Here is a 16,201-nt window from a genome sequence, read left to right as displayed (position 1 = left end):
CCCTCTGGGTGTGGATGGGCTGGAAAGAGCGAGGCTGAATGTAAGCCAAGCCGCCTCCTCCCCCTCACCCCTCCCCCTCTGTTAACGCTCTGGTACCCTCTGGTTATAAAGGCCAAACTCAAAGCCCAACCTAATACAACCTCTGCTGGCCCCTCCAGCTCCATCCTGTTTTTCAGACACTCACAGTGGGACTTATCATGTACCAACACTATCCAAAGCTTTTATAGAAATTAACTCACTTAATCCTTATAAATAGACTAAGAACTACGGATTAGTATTATCCTCACTTTACAGATGGGGAGACTGAGGCACGGAGCAATGACAGAGTTCGTGATGGTGGAGCCAGGATTCAAACCCAGGCATGCGGGTCCAGAGTCTGTGCTCTAACTGCTCCAAGTGTGACCTTAATTTGTTCCTCCCTCTGTCATTCCTGCTTCCCCAAACACACCGAACTTCTCACCCATCACCTGCTGGTTCCCACTTTCATGCATTTGTGCTCAGTGTTCCCTCTGCCTCAAGTGCACCTTCCCAGTGAAGCTGCCTCCACCCTGCCCCAGCCTCCCCCTGCTGAATCAGGCAGCCTCCTCCGTGTACACGGCACACTCTGTACACACTGCACTCTGTACACACCACCACTGCAGAGAGCCCTGGGACTGGAGCGCCTTGATGTCAAGGGTGGTTGCTCCCTGATTGTCCCATCCCTGGATGCTCAATATTTGGCCTGGGACTTCATCCGGCCTAAGAATTATTGGTAAACGTGGGATAAGTGGGGCGGAGAAGGGCTGGTGACAGAGAGAAACAAGACTCCATCCCTTGCTCTCTAGAAGCTCACACTCCAGTGGGAAAACCAACCCATAAAGAGCCCAACATCTAAGCAGATCAGAGCCCCAAGAGAGGCACAAAGAGCCTGCAGTGTCACCAGCTCTGTAGGATGAGAGCGTGCTCCCTGCTGGGGGAGTCAGGCAGGCTTCTCAGAAGGGTCACCTTGTGTACTGGGCCTTGAGGGACAGAGCAAAGTCCAGTGGCCGAGTGGGGCGTGAGCAGGCAGGAGAGCTGGGGAAAGGAATCCAGGCTGGCAGAGCAGAGGCAGGAAAGCAGGGTGTATCGTGAGGGCCAGCAAGTTCAGTTGAGCCTACCGACCCTGCACCAGACAGTGGGCTACCGGAGGGCCGTGTCTGCCTGCACCAAGCCTAGTGCCTATGCGTGGTGGGAGCACTGTAAGGATCTGTTGGAAGCAGATCTCACGGGGTGTGAAGCATTACACAATTCAGTGGCCCTATTTAATATTAAAAAAAAAGCACAATTTTTAATGTAAATGTAGGCATGAAAGTGAATGTTTATTTGTATTGAGAATGGGAAGGAGCTTGCAGCACAGCTGAAGCTGCAGAAGAAAGTAAGGTCAGAAGAACGCTGGGAGAGGGACTTCCCTGGTGGTCCAGTGGTTAAGACTCCTAGCTCCCAATGCAGGGGGCACAGGTTCGATCCCTGGTCAGGGAACTAAGATCCTACCTGGTGCAGCCAAAAAAAAAAAAAAAGGAATGTCAGGAGGGTGAAAGTTCTTGCATCTGGGCAGCAGGCTAACAAGGTTAGACTTTCCTGTCAGCCCCGAGGCCCAGGTTCAGAGCCAGCCTCTGAGCCCTCAATCACCCCCAGACAAGCCACCGTGACGATGCCTCCGTCACACTTTGTGAGCCTCTCTGGCCGCAAAAAGGCCTGATTCTCCCAGGTCAGGAGACTTCCTCCCCCTGAAGGGTAGTCAGGGGGCAAATGTGGGCTTCTGAGAACTGTGTGCTGGTCACCTCCTGGTGACCTTGGGCACTTTCCTCCAGGGCCTCCAGGGTCATGGAGGGTCTGTTCTGAAAGCCTCCTTTTCATGCAGGCATTCGGCTCATCTGACCCGCTTTGGAGGCTCTCACAGCAGGGGCGGCTGGAGACAGGCTCTGTGAGAGCCTCATTCATCTCCCAATGCTGAGGCCTCACAAGGGCACCAGGCTCTCTGCTGGGTGGTAGTGGGTGCAGGCCCAGCCAGGGAGGTGCTTTTGGCCCAGTGGGGCCAGCTAGACATGAAATACCTGATTACAGAGCCTTCAAGCCGAGAGATGTCAGACCAAAGACGGACTTCCCCAGGGAGTCCAGGAAGGCTTCTCAGAGGAAATATTTGATTTGAGAGGTGGAGCATTCATTCAACAATTACTTACTGAGTACCTACTATGTGCCAGACTGTGATAGGCTCTGAGGATACAGCAAAGAGGAGGACAGAAGGGCATTTGCCCCAACATTTCTTCCCTTCAGGACAGCAGGGAAACAGGAATTAACTCAGGAGAAAGTGGAAACATGGTCCCCCAGAGAAGCAAGAGCAACCACATGGAGGGGAGAGACTGTACCCTGCTTATGGGTGGAGCTGAGAGAAGTTTGATGTGAGGGGAAAGGGAAGCGACTGGAAGATGAGGCTGGTGGAGTAGGTAGAAAGCAGCAATGGAGGGGCTGGAACACCTGGCTAGGGACCTAGGATTTGATCATGCTGGCGACTGGGAGCCACAGAAGGTTCTGAGCAGAGGGAGAAGTCACAAGATTTCTTAGCAAAATAGCTTGCAAGCCCTCCAGCCACAGCCACCAGTGCAAGCTTCCTGGGGCAACTTCCCCACCCCCCACCCCTGGGCTTGGCCAGGAGAGCCCCGGCCCCAGATTGGACTTCAGCCTCCAGCTCACCCTCTTCCTTGTTTTCCCAGCCAGACTCCAAAGCTGGTGCACTCTAAAGAGGGGATGGGGCAGAGTTCTTGGTACAGACCTCAGGGAGGACTCCAACCCTTCTCACCATTTGCCCCACACTATTTGCCTCTTGTGGGGTTTAAATGTTTTCATGCTACCTGGTTTCCCAACAAAGTGCTGTCTTTCCCATATCAGTGCTTGGCTGAAAAACTTCCTAGTGCACCCCTCTGATAACCAGAGAGTCAAGACTCAGGGGCTTCCAGGCTGGGGCCTCAGCAAAACCCTGCTGGGTTCAGGGTCATGAGCAAGACCCCAACAGAGTTCTTGGCCCTTAGAAAAAAGTCTGACCTCTATCCTGTCTGGCTCCACCTGCCTCTTGCCATCCGTCCTGCTGTCCCTTCTCTGGGAGCTCCAGCGATCCTGAACTTGTCTGGATCCTTCAACAGAGCAGTGCTCTCCCCCGCCTCCAGGGTTTTGCCCAGGCTGGCCTTTGCCCAGACAGAGCACTGTCCATTCCCTGAGGTTCTCTCCTAAGCTGACTAACCCCTACTTCTGGCCTGAGTCTGCCCGTCACTCCTTGAGGAAAGCCTCTCCTCACACCCCCACCCTCACCCCCAGAATAGGGCAGGGTCCTTGGATGTGTTCTTTCAGACTCCATGCTTTGTACATGCTATTTCCTCTGCCAGAAAGACCCTTCCCTCCATCCTCTGAAGCCTGGTGCCTGCCCAGTCCTCGGCGGGTAGCAACATCTTTATTTCCCTTTTACAGATGAGGAACCAGAGGCTCAAAGGGGTTGAATAACCCTCTCAAAGCCACGCAGCTTTGCCCCAGAATGTTAGTGGTTGTTAACACTTTTGTTTTGTTTTGCTGGCCGTGCTGCAAGGCATGTGGGATCTTCATTCTCTGACCAGTGATGGAACCCACTTCCCCTGCAACAGAAGTGCAGAGTCTTAGCCACTGGACGGCCAGGGAAGTCCCCTGCCCTATAGAATGTGACAGTGATGAGTGGATGGAATCCTGTGCCAGCTATACGGTCTTGGGAACATCACTTGGCCTCTCTCTGTTTTGGTGGCCTCATCAGTGAAATGGGGTACCTACTGCATAAGGTTGGTGGTGAGGCTTACAGAACACCTGTACTCTGCCGTCTCCATTCTTTCGCTCCCCAGACCAATTAGTGGCTTTCACATGGCCCCTGCAGGACGTTCAACACTCATTCCTTCATACATCAAAACCCTCCAAGACCAGCTCTGTGCCCCACCCTTTGCTGGGTGCCTGGGACTCAGAGATAAATCAGACGCAGCTCCAGCGCCAAGGCTCTGGGGGAGGGGAAGGGCAGGAGCACTAGGCAGAAACTCAGTACTCTTGAGGGTGGGTGGGTGTGTGTGTGTGTGTGTGTGTGTGGTCCACACACCTCTGCTCTTAACTAATTTTTCAAACTGACAACGACGCCCCTCCCCACGGATGGGCGCTGGGAAAGGGGAAATAAATGTTGAAGGAAGACCCGCGCTTTATTCCGCTTCCTGAAACCATAATATTTCATCGCATCCAAGCTCACCTCCTCGCGCTGAGCCCTAGAAGCTGAGAGCAAGAAGGGTACCGTGAGGGTGTGTCCCCGAGGGCTCCACTATCCCTGGGGACTCCACTACCCTCGGAAAACTCACCTAGCCTACATCCTGCTCCTCTTCCCGCCCCAGCCCCTGTTCCTACCCCATGACTCCTCCACCCCAGGTCCCAGACAAACCAGCCCTCCCTGCCTCTCCCTCCATCCGGGTCCCCAGGTTACCCTCTGCGCCCGCTCAGCTCTTTAACCCCCTGCCCCATTGTCCTCGCTCCTGCCGCACCTCTCCACTTCTGCCCCGCCCTCTCCAAGGTAGAGTCCACGTTCCGCAGAGCTCCGCTCTTTTCCCGCTCTCCGATTGGCTCCCGCCGCCCGACGGCGCGGGACCGGGGGAGGGTCTGGAGCTCGCCCCGCCCCTTGCCTGAGGCCCGTGGGGGCGGGGCATCATGCTGACCCCGCCCCCACTCGGGCGGGGCCGCCCTGGCAGGCGCTCCGGCGCTGAGCGGCGCTGCCTGGGCTCTGCTTGGCTCCCGCTAGGACTGCAGTTCCTGTGGGGGTGGGTCGCGGGGATGACAGCGGCGGTGGCAGCCGCTGCGGCGCGGGACTGAGCGGGCGGCGAGCGAGCCAGGGGAAGAGGAGGAAGTATAGCTGCTGCCCGGAGCTCTGGAGTCAGCTGCCGCGCCGAGGACCGCCCCATTTCGCCGAGCGAGCCGAGTCCAGACCTAGGAAGACTTCCCTGCCGGGCTCCAGCCGCCGCGGCTCCGCGCCCCCTCGCAGGCGCCCTGCCCTGCCCCGCCTACCCCAGCCCCTGGTTCCGCCGGGACGCTCCCTGCCCCGCGGTCCGGGGCGTGTGGCCCGGACGCCCCGAGCCCCCGACCCTGATCCACTGCACCGGGGCGGGACGCTCCCGGCCCACCATACGGCTCCAGGGTTACGGGCTCGTTCCCAGCCTTTCTATAGTGTGTGTCAGAACCCCCAGCCCTCCGATCGGGGTTAAGGCGGGGTGCTCCCAGTCCCCTGACAGTGCAAAGGAGCCCGGACGCCTCCAGACTCTGGTTCCCCGAAACCCGAACCTTCAGCTGCCTCCGATCCGGTGTTTCGGACTTCGGACCGTGCGAACGTCCGGGTCCAGTGCCGCGTGAGGGGTCCCAGGCGGGCTGGACAGTGGGACTGAACCGGACCTAGCTGGTGCTGCAAGCCGAACCTGCCACCTTCCTGCCACCCCAGGCGAGGGGCTGAGCGTTTGCCCCGAAGAGAACACAAGGGAGAGCCGAGAGCTGCAGGTGAGAGAGCCCCGGATGCCGGGCAAGGGCGGCCTCCGACCCCATCCCGGCAGCGCCGGGGCCACCTGCGGGCGTGCACGGGGCACTAGCTGCTGCTGGAACTGGCTAGGAGGGGGCTCGGGAAAGGGAAGAGAAAAGGGGAGAAAATGGGCACTTATTGAGCGCCCATTGTGTGCGAGTCCGCGCCCCACCCTTGCGCAAATGATCCCTCAAATGGCTCACTACTCCGTGTAATAAAAGGTGTTGTGTGCTGTTAAGAACGCTTACAGATGGGGAAACTGAGGTTCAACGGGGTTGATTGACCCTGCTCTTTTTACTCTGGTGCTAAGACTGGGGAGCAGTGTTAGGCTGGAGAGGGAAAGGAGCAGAGAATGGATAGAAAAAGAAAGGAAGTGCGGAGCCTCCAGGCAGGAGGTGGGGGGAAGGGGGTCAAGGTGGGGCTACTGGGGCATCGGAGGTCTGATCCCGAGACTGGGACGTGGCTTCTCCTGGCCTCTTTCCCTCCCACTCCATTGTCCTGTCACCTCTGGAAAGGTGACCCAGAGTTGAGGGTAGAAGTGGGAAGCTTCCCAGCTCCCCAGCTTCCCTCCCTGACGGAGAGCAGCTGCCTCTGTACCCTGTGTATCAGACTCCAGTGTCTCTAAGGCGCTCTGCAGGTCCTGACACGCGGCTTATCTGCTGGGGGAACACACTGTAGAGGTCCGCAAGTCAGAGCCCATCAGAACTGGAGGAGATGCTGCCCCTCAGCACTTACCCAGCTCACATCCTTCACATTAGTAAGGGGGACACTGAGGCCTGGGGACAGGGGGTGCCAATTGTTGAGGTCCTAAAGCAAGTCAGTAGTTGAGCCAGAAGTACACTTGAGAAAACCTTCCCAAACATCCTTCAAGGTGTCCACTCTCCCTCCCCAGTTAGCATCTTCTGGGTGGGTGGCTGGGGTTTTCCCACCCCTGTTGTAAGGTCTGGTGACCACGTATGAGGCTGTTGTGACAATGTGTGGTTGGTGCTGGGGACTGAGACAGACCAGCAGCACCATCGCCTTTGGCCCAGACCTCAGGTCTGACCTCAGCCTCACCTGGGCAGGGGAACCTGCAAGACACTTCTGGTCCAGGAGGGGAGGGGGTGGCACAAGGGCTCAGGGCTGGGGGCACAGTCCCAGGGTCTGGATCCCCAGGCAGGGGCTCCTTCTGCTGCCCCCTGGGACTGTGCAGGGAGAGAGGTGTTGTGAAAGAGTGCTTGGCATGGACTCTGTGGGCTCTTGTTCTGGGTGGGGAGGGGGAGGGGATGTGGCCTCTGTAGGAGCCCTGTGGCCTTGCTGGAACTAGTTAACCCCTGCTGTGCCCAGCTTCCTGAAGTCAAGGGGAAACCACCTTGGAAAGCCCCTGGGAGGTGGGGGAGGGTGGAGAGGTCAGCTGAAGGCTGAAAGCTCAGTCTCTAGGGGTGGAGTGTTTGGGGGAACTGGAAGAGAAAGTAACTGAGGGGCTTGGGATTCTCCTGCAACCCCACCCACCCCCACCCACTCCCACCATCCGCGGGGATTCAGATCCTCATAATAATCCCTGCATCTAAACAAAGCTCCTCTTTGAGGAGATAATTTCACACCTGTGTGATCTCATTTCATGGTGGGGTGGGAAGGACCTGGAACCTGGAGTGAGGCAGAACGGGGCTGGGGAGCCACCTGGGACCTCTTGGATGCATCTCAGGCTCCAAGCCTCACCTGTAAAACAGGGTCAGGGCAGGTGTGTGTTACCTGCTCAGATAATGGAGCCGTCACATCTGGCACACTGTCAAAGCTAAAGAATTTTTGGTGTTTGCTAAGGCTGGGCTTGTGTGGGAAGCTGAGGCTCAGAGAGGTGAAATCACCTGCACAGGGCCTTTGAGTTTGCTTCAGGAACTGAGTACTGACTATGTACCAGGTGCCCTGGAAGTTACCCAGATGGAAAAGGCACTGTGGTGACTAGCTCCCAATGGGGAGGGCTAAGCGGCACGGGCAGACAGCAGTGAGTCAGACAGACCAGGCGGTGTGAATCTGCTCTGATTCCTCCCACTGGCCATGTGGCGTTGGACAAGTCACTTCACTCCTCTGAGCACCAGCTGCTTCTCTATAAATTAGAATTCCTGCTTTACAAGGTTGTCGTGAGGTTTAAATGAGGTATAAATATACAGCACGTGGCCAAATATCTATTTCCTTCCCGATAAGAAAAGGAAGCTTGAATTTTCAGCAGGAAATCCAGAGAAATTCTCAGACTTGCCTAGGACTGGAATGCAGGCTACTGTTGCAGGTTCACAAACCTGGGTTTGCTCAGCCACATGGGTCAGGCTGCCCTGTGCCGCCTCCCTGGCCCCACAGCCCTCTAGAATCTGCTTGGGGACCCTGGCAAGGGACTCTGGGTTCTGACCCCTCAGCCCAGGACTGCTGGCTTCCTTTGGGATTGTGGGGAGCGGGTGTTCCTTCCCTCTGGCCCATTGTCTGGCCTGCGTAGGCACAAGTGCGGTGAATAATTGATGGAGCCCCTCGCGGGGAGGCGGGCTCCTGGAAATTGATTGCTCTGTGCTCAGCTGAGCTTCTGAACCCCACCAGAGGAGGCAGGTGGTTGCTGTCCGTGCTAGACAAAGTCTTAGATTCCAGGGAAAGGGGCAACAAGAAAGTGACCTATTATTAACCCCAGCTGTCTTGTTGGGGACGAGGTGAGCCCACGGGAAACAATGGAAATCAAGCTAGATGAACAAGGATCCAGTTGTGGGCCTCTGATTCCAGATGGGTCTGGAGGGATGGCAGGAGAGGGGTGGGCAGGGAGAGGCTCCTGGGGACGAGAGTAACCCGGAAGGCGTTATCAAGGAGAAGGGGGTCTGGGCTGGGGCTAGAAGGAACTTGCTGTAGAGAGTAGGGGTCCTGACACCAGGTCAAGGTTGAATTCTAGCTGTGCCACTCACTCCCTGTGAAACTATGAGCGAGACACCTGACCCAGCCAGGCCTCTGCTCCCTCCTCTGTAAAATGAGGGTAGCTATGGGTGACTGTGAGGTCATATATGCAGAGCAGATGGCACAATAGGTACTTAATGAAAGGGTGCTTCACTGTGAATGTGAGGTGGGCTAATGGTGGAGTGTAATAAGCAGGGAGGGGTGGTGACCATGGATCTGTGGGGTCAGAGAGCAGTGTGGAGATGAGGGGTGGGTGACCAGATGGTGGAGGCCCTTGAATGCCAGACAGAATTCACGCTGCAGAAAGCATCATGGGGACCCCCATCGAGAACCCTCTGTGACTCCTTCTTACCAGTAAAATGGAAACCAGGCCTCTTTGTTGTGCATTCAAGGCTTTGCCCACCGCAGCCACTGCATGGACCCCTGGTCATTGCTCACCACTGTCTCCTAAACACACCTTGTGCGGCCCATTTTTTTTATGGGGTTCCTTCCGTCACGCAAAGCATCCACACCGTCCCCTGCTCTGCTCACTTCCCTGTCAGTCACGGCCCCATTCAGGTCATAAATCACCCCAGAAACAGTCCTGGATTACCCAGCCCCCTGGCTACACCCCCTCTGAATCTTTAACACTTCACAGTAATGGTAATAAACAATACCTACCATTGCACCACATTTTACAGTTTGTAAAATGCATCCATGTACTCATTTAATAACACTGTGATGGGGATATGAGCAATTGCTGATGCTCTTGAGTACTTATTCTGAGCCGGACACTGTGCCAAGTGGTTTACAGACCCTCTCATTCACAACTCTGGGAGGTAGCTACTGTTATGCCCCCAAAACTGGGGCTCAGAGAGGTGCATTGTCTTGCCCAAGCTCACACAGCTAGACAATGGAGAGTGAGGAGTCAAGAGTGTCCTCTGATCTGTGACTGAACAGACAGCTCAACAGCTCTTAGATGTCCTGCCTCTTCAACTCCACCCAAGTACCTTGAGAGCATTCTGTGCGTGTAAAAAGCCTGGAAATGAGCCTTTTTCTCAGGGCAGTGCTGGGTTGAGCAGGGCACCCTGGGCCCTGCACTGGCCGGCTGTGTGACTTGGGGTGAATCAGACCCACTCTGTGGTCCTGTTTCCCTGGGTCTATGGTGAGAGGGGTGGTGTCCGAGCTTCCAGAGCGCCAGCCTTCTGGAGTGACCTTCGTGACCCTGGAAGGTAGGGGAGGAGACCACACTGTCAGGGCCAGAGGATGTGGTGTGATGGGCAGCTGTGATTTTTGGCCCGGCCACGGTCTGGGCCAGCAGGCTCTGTCGTTAGCTGCTGCCTCCCCCGAAGGAGGATGGTGGCCTGGGCTGCTGGCAGCATGGTCATTAGCTGGGCAGAGGAGACCCTGTGATTGGGAGCCGGCTGGGCCAGGCCAGGATGGCAGGGCTGGAGGCAGGCTGGCCTGGCCACAGTGGGGTCATCGGTGGGGCAGCTGGCTGGGCAGCTGCTTCTCCTCCCTTTGCAGCCTCCAGGGTGGTACCCACGGGGCACCAGAGCTTTGTAGGCCAAGGCTTGCCTTTCTTCCTGTGGTGGTCATGGAAGTGGAGCAGTGAGGGATCAAGCCAGGCCTGAAGATGCCTCCTTCCAGAAGCTTCCAGGACTCCCCCCCCACAGATCCACAGTCCTCACTCGCCTACTGTGATCTGTGGATTGGGCTCATGTAGGTCTGCTTCCCTTGTCAGCCAGTCAAAAGTAGATTCTCTGCCACCCCAATTCTCCCCTCCCCCGCCCAGCGTGCCCAGCAGGGTGCCTGGCATAAAGTGGCTGCCCCCACCCGTACCCAGGAGAGGCAATAGGAGCTGCCCCTTGGGCAAGTCCCTCAACCTTTATACTTCTGTCTCCTCTATAAAGCGGTACCAGTAATGACAGTGTTGTAGGAGTTACATGAGATGACGGGAGGCAGGTGCCAGGCCTGACACACAGGCGGGTACTCCATCAGCGCGCGTCCCCTCTCCCATCCCCTCAGTAGCTTCCTGATCAAGTGACTCAGTAAGAAGCTGGTGAAAGAACCCAGCCAGTGGGGCTGGGAGGGAGGGTGTGCCGGGCAGCAGGGAGGGCTTCCCAGAGGAGGACACTTTGCCGCCCGGGGAGGACTCTGCCAGATGGGATTTGGAGAGCTGCCTTTCCCACCACTTTCCCAGTGAGCAGGCCCCAAGCTAAGTTCAAAACAGGAGTAGGACCCGGATGTTCAGGGACCTGCTTCTTCTCAGGCCTGAGCAGCAGTCATGACCCAGTTAGGAGGAGCCCTCTGGGGTCCAGGTAGCAGATGCTGGGCAGAGTGAGTCCTTCCTTCAAGGGAAGCCGTGTCCATTTGGTCTCCCTCTCCCCACTGTATACACACATGATTACTTATTACAAAAGGTAACGTGACTGGAGATTTTAGTCTGTGGGGGAAACAGACATTCAACAAGTAAACACAGATACGAAACTTCCAAGTTGTGAAGAGTGAGCTCCTGAGGCGATGGCTGGTCCCATCAACGTCCGTGGTGGGTGGTGGTAGAGGGCAGTGCTCAGATAACAGCCCGAGTGTACACTTACTAACCGCGTGACTTGGGCAAGTGATTTAACCTCCCTGGGCCTCAGTTTCCCCGTCTGTAAACTGGCGACAATTATAGTTGTAGTGAGGATTGAATGCATTATATGTGTAAAACACTCAGAAAAAGACCCAGCACCTAATAAGCACTTAATGCGTGAGAGCTGTTGTTGCCTGTGTCTTGAGCACCTAGCAGAGTCTAAAAGAACAGGTGCTCGGGAAGGGCATATGGAATGAATCCCAGGCACAGGGCAGCTGCTCTGTGTAACGAATGAATGAGTGGCCTCGTCAGGAGGGGAGAACACAGAAGCAGTGACAGCACAGAATGTGACAGAATATGGCAGAGAAGGCCAGGGTCTGGGTTTGTCCAGTGCTGGGCGGGGAGGGAGTCAGGAAAGGCTTCCTGGAGGTGGTGATTCTGGCGCTGAAGGTATCACTAAACACACATGCGCACACATGCACCCTGGCACCGCTGCGAGGTCAGCATCAGGCATGAGCTCAGAGAGGAATGGTTCCTGTCCAGGGTGGCCGGCTGGGAGGAGTGCCTGGGCAGACCCCAGGTCTGCTGGACCCACAGGCCTCCGTCTTCGCACCACCCCACGCTGTCTTGTCATCTGTGACATTCTGCTGGAGGGCACACAGCAGGCAGGTGGGAGGAGGTATGGGCCGAGGTCTGAGAGTCCCAGCTTTTCCCAGGCCTGGGACCAAATCTCCTACGGAAAAGAATAAACAGGCCTTGCTCCGAGTTCTTTTATCTTCTTGCTCCCAAGGCACGCCCACCGGCAGAGGTGATTTTCCAGCATTAATCCTACAGCTGTTTAGATTTTGAATGAGTGAACACTATGTAAGAAAAAAAAGGGGGGGGGGGCATGAAGAATTTGCCTCACACTCCCACCCAGGAGGCTCAAAGGGAAAGTTTTCTTCCACTGACAAGGGAGCCAGGACCCCCCAAGTATCTTAAAAGGAGTTCACCCCAGAGGCACCCTGAAGTCAGGGTCCCCTCATGCTGCCTGCACTCACGGCTGGTGGTGGGGCCCTGAGGACATGACCTCAGCCCTTATGTTTTGCCTGGTTTTTGCCCCTCTTGTAAGATGGGGTCAAAGTAACAAAGCCCTTCTTACCTTCAAGAGGTGTGGGGTGGGAGAGGTTGCAATGGGCATCTGGGCCCATGGCTCTCAAATTTGCTGCACACATTAGAATCATTTAGGAAACTTTTAAAAGTCCTAGGGCAAGACCCAGGCATCAATAGTGTTTAAAGCTCCCCAGGTGATGTCAAAGCATAGCCAAGATTGAGAAGCAGCTGGCCACCCGCTGCAGCATGCCTCCTCCAGCAGCCCCAGATGATACCTGCACATCCCTAGCACAGGGAGCTCCCTGCTCCCAGGCTGCTCCCTCCTCAGCGGTATTGCTCTCCCTGGAGAAACCGGGGAATGGAGAGACTATGCAATCTGATAAAACCTGGCTTCCAGCACCCCTCTGCTCCCTGCTTGGTTGTGTCTCTGAGCCTGCTGTCCTCACCTGAAAACAGGAATAACAATAATCACTCTCTGAAATGGCCGTAGAGACCAGACGAGGCCGTGTGCAGAGAGCAGCGATGCAGTGCCGGACGCATCAGCAGTGTGCAGTAGAAGGTCACAGACAGTGGCAGAACCTGCTGGGCTCAGACCCTGGACTCCGCCTGCAGTGCTCTTTCTACTGCCCCAGCCACCCGAGGCTGGGTTTCTGAGATGGAGGCTGGGGGTGGGGAAGGTTCAACACCCAGTCCTGGGGCCCTTCCCATCCCCCTTCTCTCTGAGAGATAAGGCAGCAAGCATTTTGTCTTGCTTGGTTTTGTTTTGGTGGCCAAAGAGTCAAGCTCTCCTTAACAATGAAGCCTTGTCTGAATCTGCTTGTTTTTCCAACCCGGACACCCAATTGCACTGCCCGCTCGGGGCCCCCGTCCCACCTGGGAGAACTGAAGAATGCCAGAAGTGGTTTTTTTTCATCTCAGGGAGGATACTGGGGAGACATTGGAGGCCTCTGTGTGGCCCTCACCAATGATTGACCCCATTTAAGTCAGCTGCCTCTGTTGAAAGCCAATCCAATAAAATGATTTCAAGGTAGTTACCAGGATGGGTTTTGGAGGAAGAGAAAGTTGCATTTGAGTCCTGGCTTTGTCCCTTACGGGAAATATGACCCGAGGAGAGGCATTTCAGCTTTTTGAGCACCAGTTTTCTCTTCTGTAAAATGTGCAAATAAGGTGTACCTCTTTGGCGGGGGTGGGGGTGGGGTGGGGGCTAAGACGGGAATGCAGTGCTTGGTGTGGAGTGCACAGTGCCTACCACATAGTGAGCGCTCACGCCGGCCGTGGCCGTCCTCACTGAATTCTGCCTCCTGCCCCTCCCCTCGTGGCCCAGTCCTGCTCCCTGCTCCCAACCTGCTGGGCCAGGCCAGGCTGAGACAGTGGAGGCCTGCACCCTTCGTAACAGGCACCCTTGCAAACCGCCATTTTGTAATCATTTGTTCCATGCACATTTAGAGGAGGTTCTGAGGGCGAGAGGAAGGCTGCAGAAAGGGGTCCCTGATGGCAGTACTTGGTCTCCTGCTCTGGCCCAGCCAGAGTGGGTGTATTAGCCCAGGGGGAGCTGCTCAGACAGTGGGGTGTGGCAAATCAGCACCTGGGGGCCATTACCGCCCAGGGCTGCGGTTGCCTGGGGAGGAAGTGATCAGCTGTGTGGACAGAGGCTGTGGCCTGCAGGAGAGGGACCCCATTAACCCAGGAGACCTGGCAGGGAAATAAAACCTCCACTTCCTTTCTTCCTCCGGTCTCCCATGGGGGCTTCCCACTGGGAGACCCTTCCAGAAGCCAGCGGCACATAACCCAATGAAGCCCGTTGAGATCAGCCTCTGGGGCCCCACACAGAGTGGACTGGGCCCAGAGAGGCAAACGGAAGGCTTTCCTCACTCTGTCAGTCAAAAGCGATGAGGTCCACTGGACTCACCCTTCTTGGGATGCAGTCTAAGGCTCATCTAGTGGTCCTTGAGCTTATCCCTTGCAAAGCGCGTCTCAGCCCCCATCCCAGAGATGAACCAAAGCATCCCAACTGCCACATCCTCTCACAGAGAGGCGTTCTGGGGGCACCCATCTTTCCATTTCTGCCTCACCAGAGGTGCCTTAGCTCCCCTTTGAGATTGGTACCCAGGCCCCCGACCACCATGCCCACCATTTGGCCCAGCTCTGCCACCACTGGTCCTCAGAGGTCCTGGCTGTGAGTTTTTTCCAGCCCGTGTCTCTGTCCCTCTTTGTCAGGGAGCGTGGAGTAGCAGTTAGAACACAGGTTCTGAAAGCAGACTTTTATCCTGAAATCCTGACTCTGCCATAATATGGCTGGGGAACTAAACAATATGCCCCTTAATCTCCCGGTGCCTGGGTTTCCTCATCTTTGGAATGGGAATAACAGAGAGTACCTCACAGGGTTGTTGTGAAGACTGATGAATGAATGAATGGAAAGTGCTTAGGACAGTGCCTGGCGAGCAGGAATTCCCCGGTAAATGACAGCCTTTACCATCATCACAAATAATACAGTGGGAGCCCAGAACTCACCGTGTGGCCAGACCTTTAATGAGAGGATGGGGACTGTCACTGCCCTCAGTCTAGACTCTGCCCCAGCGATGGGGCTGTGACTGTTCCCCACAGCCTGGCCCCATTGTGGACACTCACCCGTCAGCTACCTACCCCCTCCCCCAAGTCCTCTGCCGCAAACTGTGTCCTGTGAGAAGTGGCCTGTCATCCTATCAAGCCTCAGTGTCCCCATCTGTGAAAGAAAGCAGTCGGATGAGATGTCCCCAAGTTCTGCCGCCAAATCTGTGCCGGGAGCTGGGAGGAAGAGGACTCAGGCGTCGCTGCCCGGGAGGAGCCCCTAGGCTGGGGTGGCAGGGAGTGGTTGGGGCGCAAGACAGGTTTCTTTCTCATGGGCAGGCCACGCAGCTCTGAGCAGGAGAAAAGTGAAAACAGAGGCGCTCAGGTGAGAATGGGAGAAATCGGGGGGGGGGGGCTTCCTGGAGGAGGGGGCATTTGAAACGCGTCTTGAAGGTAGGCTAGGAACTCTACTGGTCCAAATTGGATGGGAAAGGCATTCTGGGATGGGGGAGGGTGAGCATGTGGCATGGAGGCATGGCTGTGGGGGCCACAACAGGGCCACAGCAAGCAGGGCACGCGGCAGGCACTCAAAAGTAGTGATGTGCTGGCGCAACATGGCTTCTGGAATCAGGCAGACATGGGTTTGAATCCTGGCTTGGTTTCTTATTGAATTATTTCTTATTCTTTGACTGTGGGCAAGTGGCTTGGCTGTTCTGACCCTCCATTCCCCCAGCAGTAGAACAGGGCTAAGCCCTCCCAGGGCCAGGGCAGTGACTCCTGAAGCACTGAGCATGGCTGGAGGAGCCAGGCCTCCCCTTCACTCTGTTGCTGCAGAGCAGGCAGGGACCCCAGGGGCCCGCCTTGGCCCATGCCTCTTCCCCCACATCAAGCTGCAGGTAGCTTCCAGGGTGGTCTTGCCAGGGACCACCTTATCTCTGGAGTGGGGCCAAGGCGACGGGAAGGCTGGTGTCAGGTGAGCTCAGGTGCACAGTCAGACAGAAGATGTCGGGCCACGTTGCATGGAAAGCATGTGTGAGGCCCCTGGGGTGTGGTGTCTTGGGGCAGTAGGGCAGGCCTGGAACGCAGAGCCCATTCCGCATAGCTGGCCACTACTGAGCTCTCTCTCTTCCCCCCACTACGGGAATTCTCGTGGCATCTCTGACAGCTCAGCCCTGGGCATCTGAGGAGGAGCGGCTAGATGCCCGCGGTGGGTGTGGTAGCACTTTAATCGCAGAGGCCTTCCTGAGAAGGGAAGTATGCAGGCTTCTGAGTCAGTCCTGGCTTTGAAGCCCAGCTCTACCTCTTTAGAGCACAGCTTTGAAGACATTGGGCAAGTCACTTAAACTTTCTGAGCCTCAGTTGCCCACCTAGAAAATAAGGGCAGCCACACTTACCTTTCAGGTCTGTCTTGAAGCTAAAATGACACAATGGATGAGATAGCATCTTGTATTTTAGAAGAGACTCCACAACCATCTTCATCCTGTTCTCTTTCTACCTGCACTGTCCATTTCTAATGCCACCTAAGGAAGTTCTTT

The 16,201-nt window shown here is 56.1% G+C and overlaps 1 protein-coding gene across 6 annotated transcripts in view; it reads left to right on the top strand.

Moving 5' to 3' along the window:
• Positions 1 to 4,765: 4,765 nt before the first annotated feature.
• GDPD5 (glycerophosphodiester phosphodiesterase domain containing 5) overlaps positions 4,766 to 16,201 on the top strand; it is an 84,748-nt gene continuing 73,312 nt past the window's right edge. For all 6 annotated transcript variants that reach the window (XM_057695111.1, XM_057695115.1, XM_057695108.1 and 3 more), the window contains exon 1: positions 4,766 to 5,550. The gene's annotated coding sequence lies outside the window, so the exon portion shown is untranslated. The remainder of the gene's footprint in view (positions 5,551 to 16,201) is intronic.

The sequence above is a fragment of the Hippopotamus amphibius genome, chromosome 9 (assembly GCF_030028045.1).
Source record: "Hippopotamus amphibius kiboko isolate mHipAmp2 chromosome 9, mHipAmp2.hap2, whole genome shotgun sequence".
Lineage (NCBI taxonomy): Eukaryota > Metazoa > Chordata > Mammalia > Artiodactyla > Hippopotamidae > Hippopotamus > Hippopotamus amphibius.
Note: the sequence above shows the minus strand (reverse complement) of the source record. Positions and strands in the feature narration are given on the sequence as shown.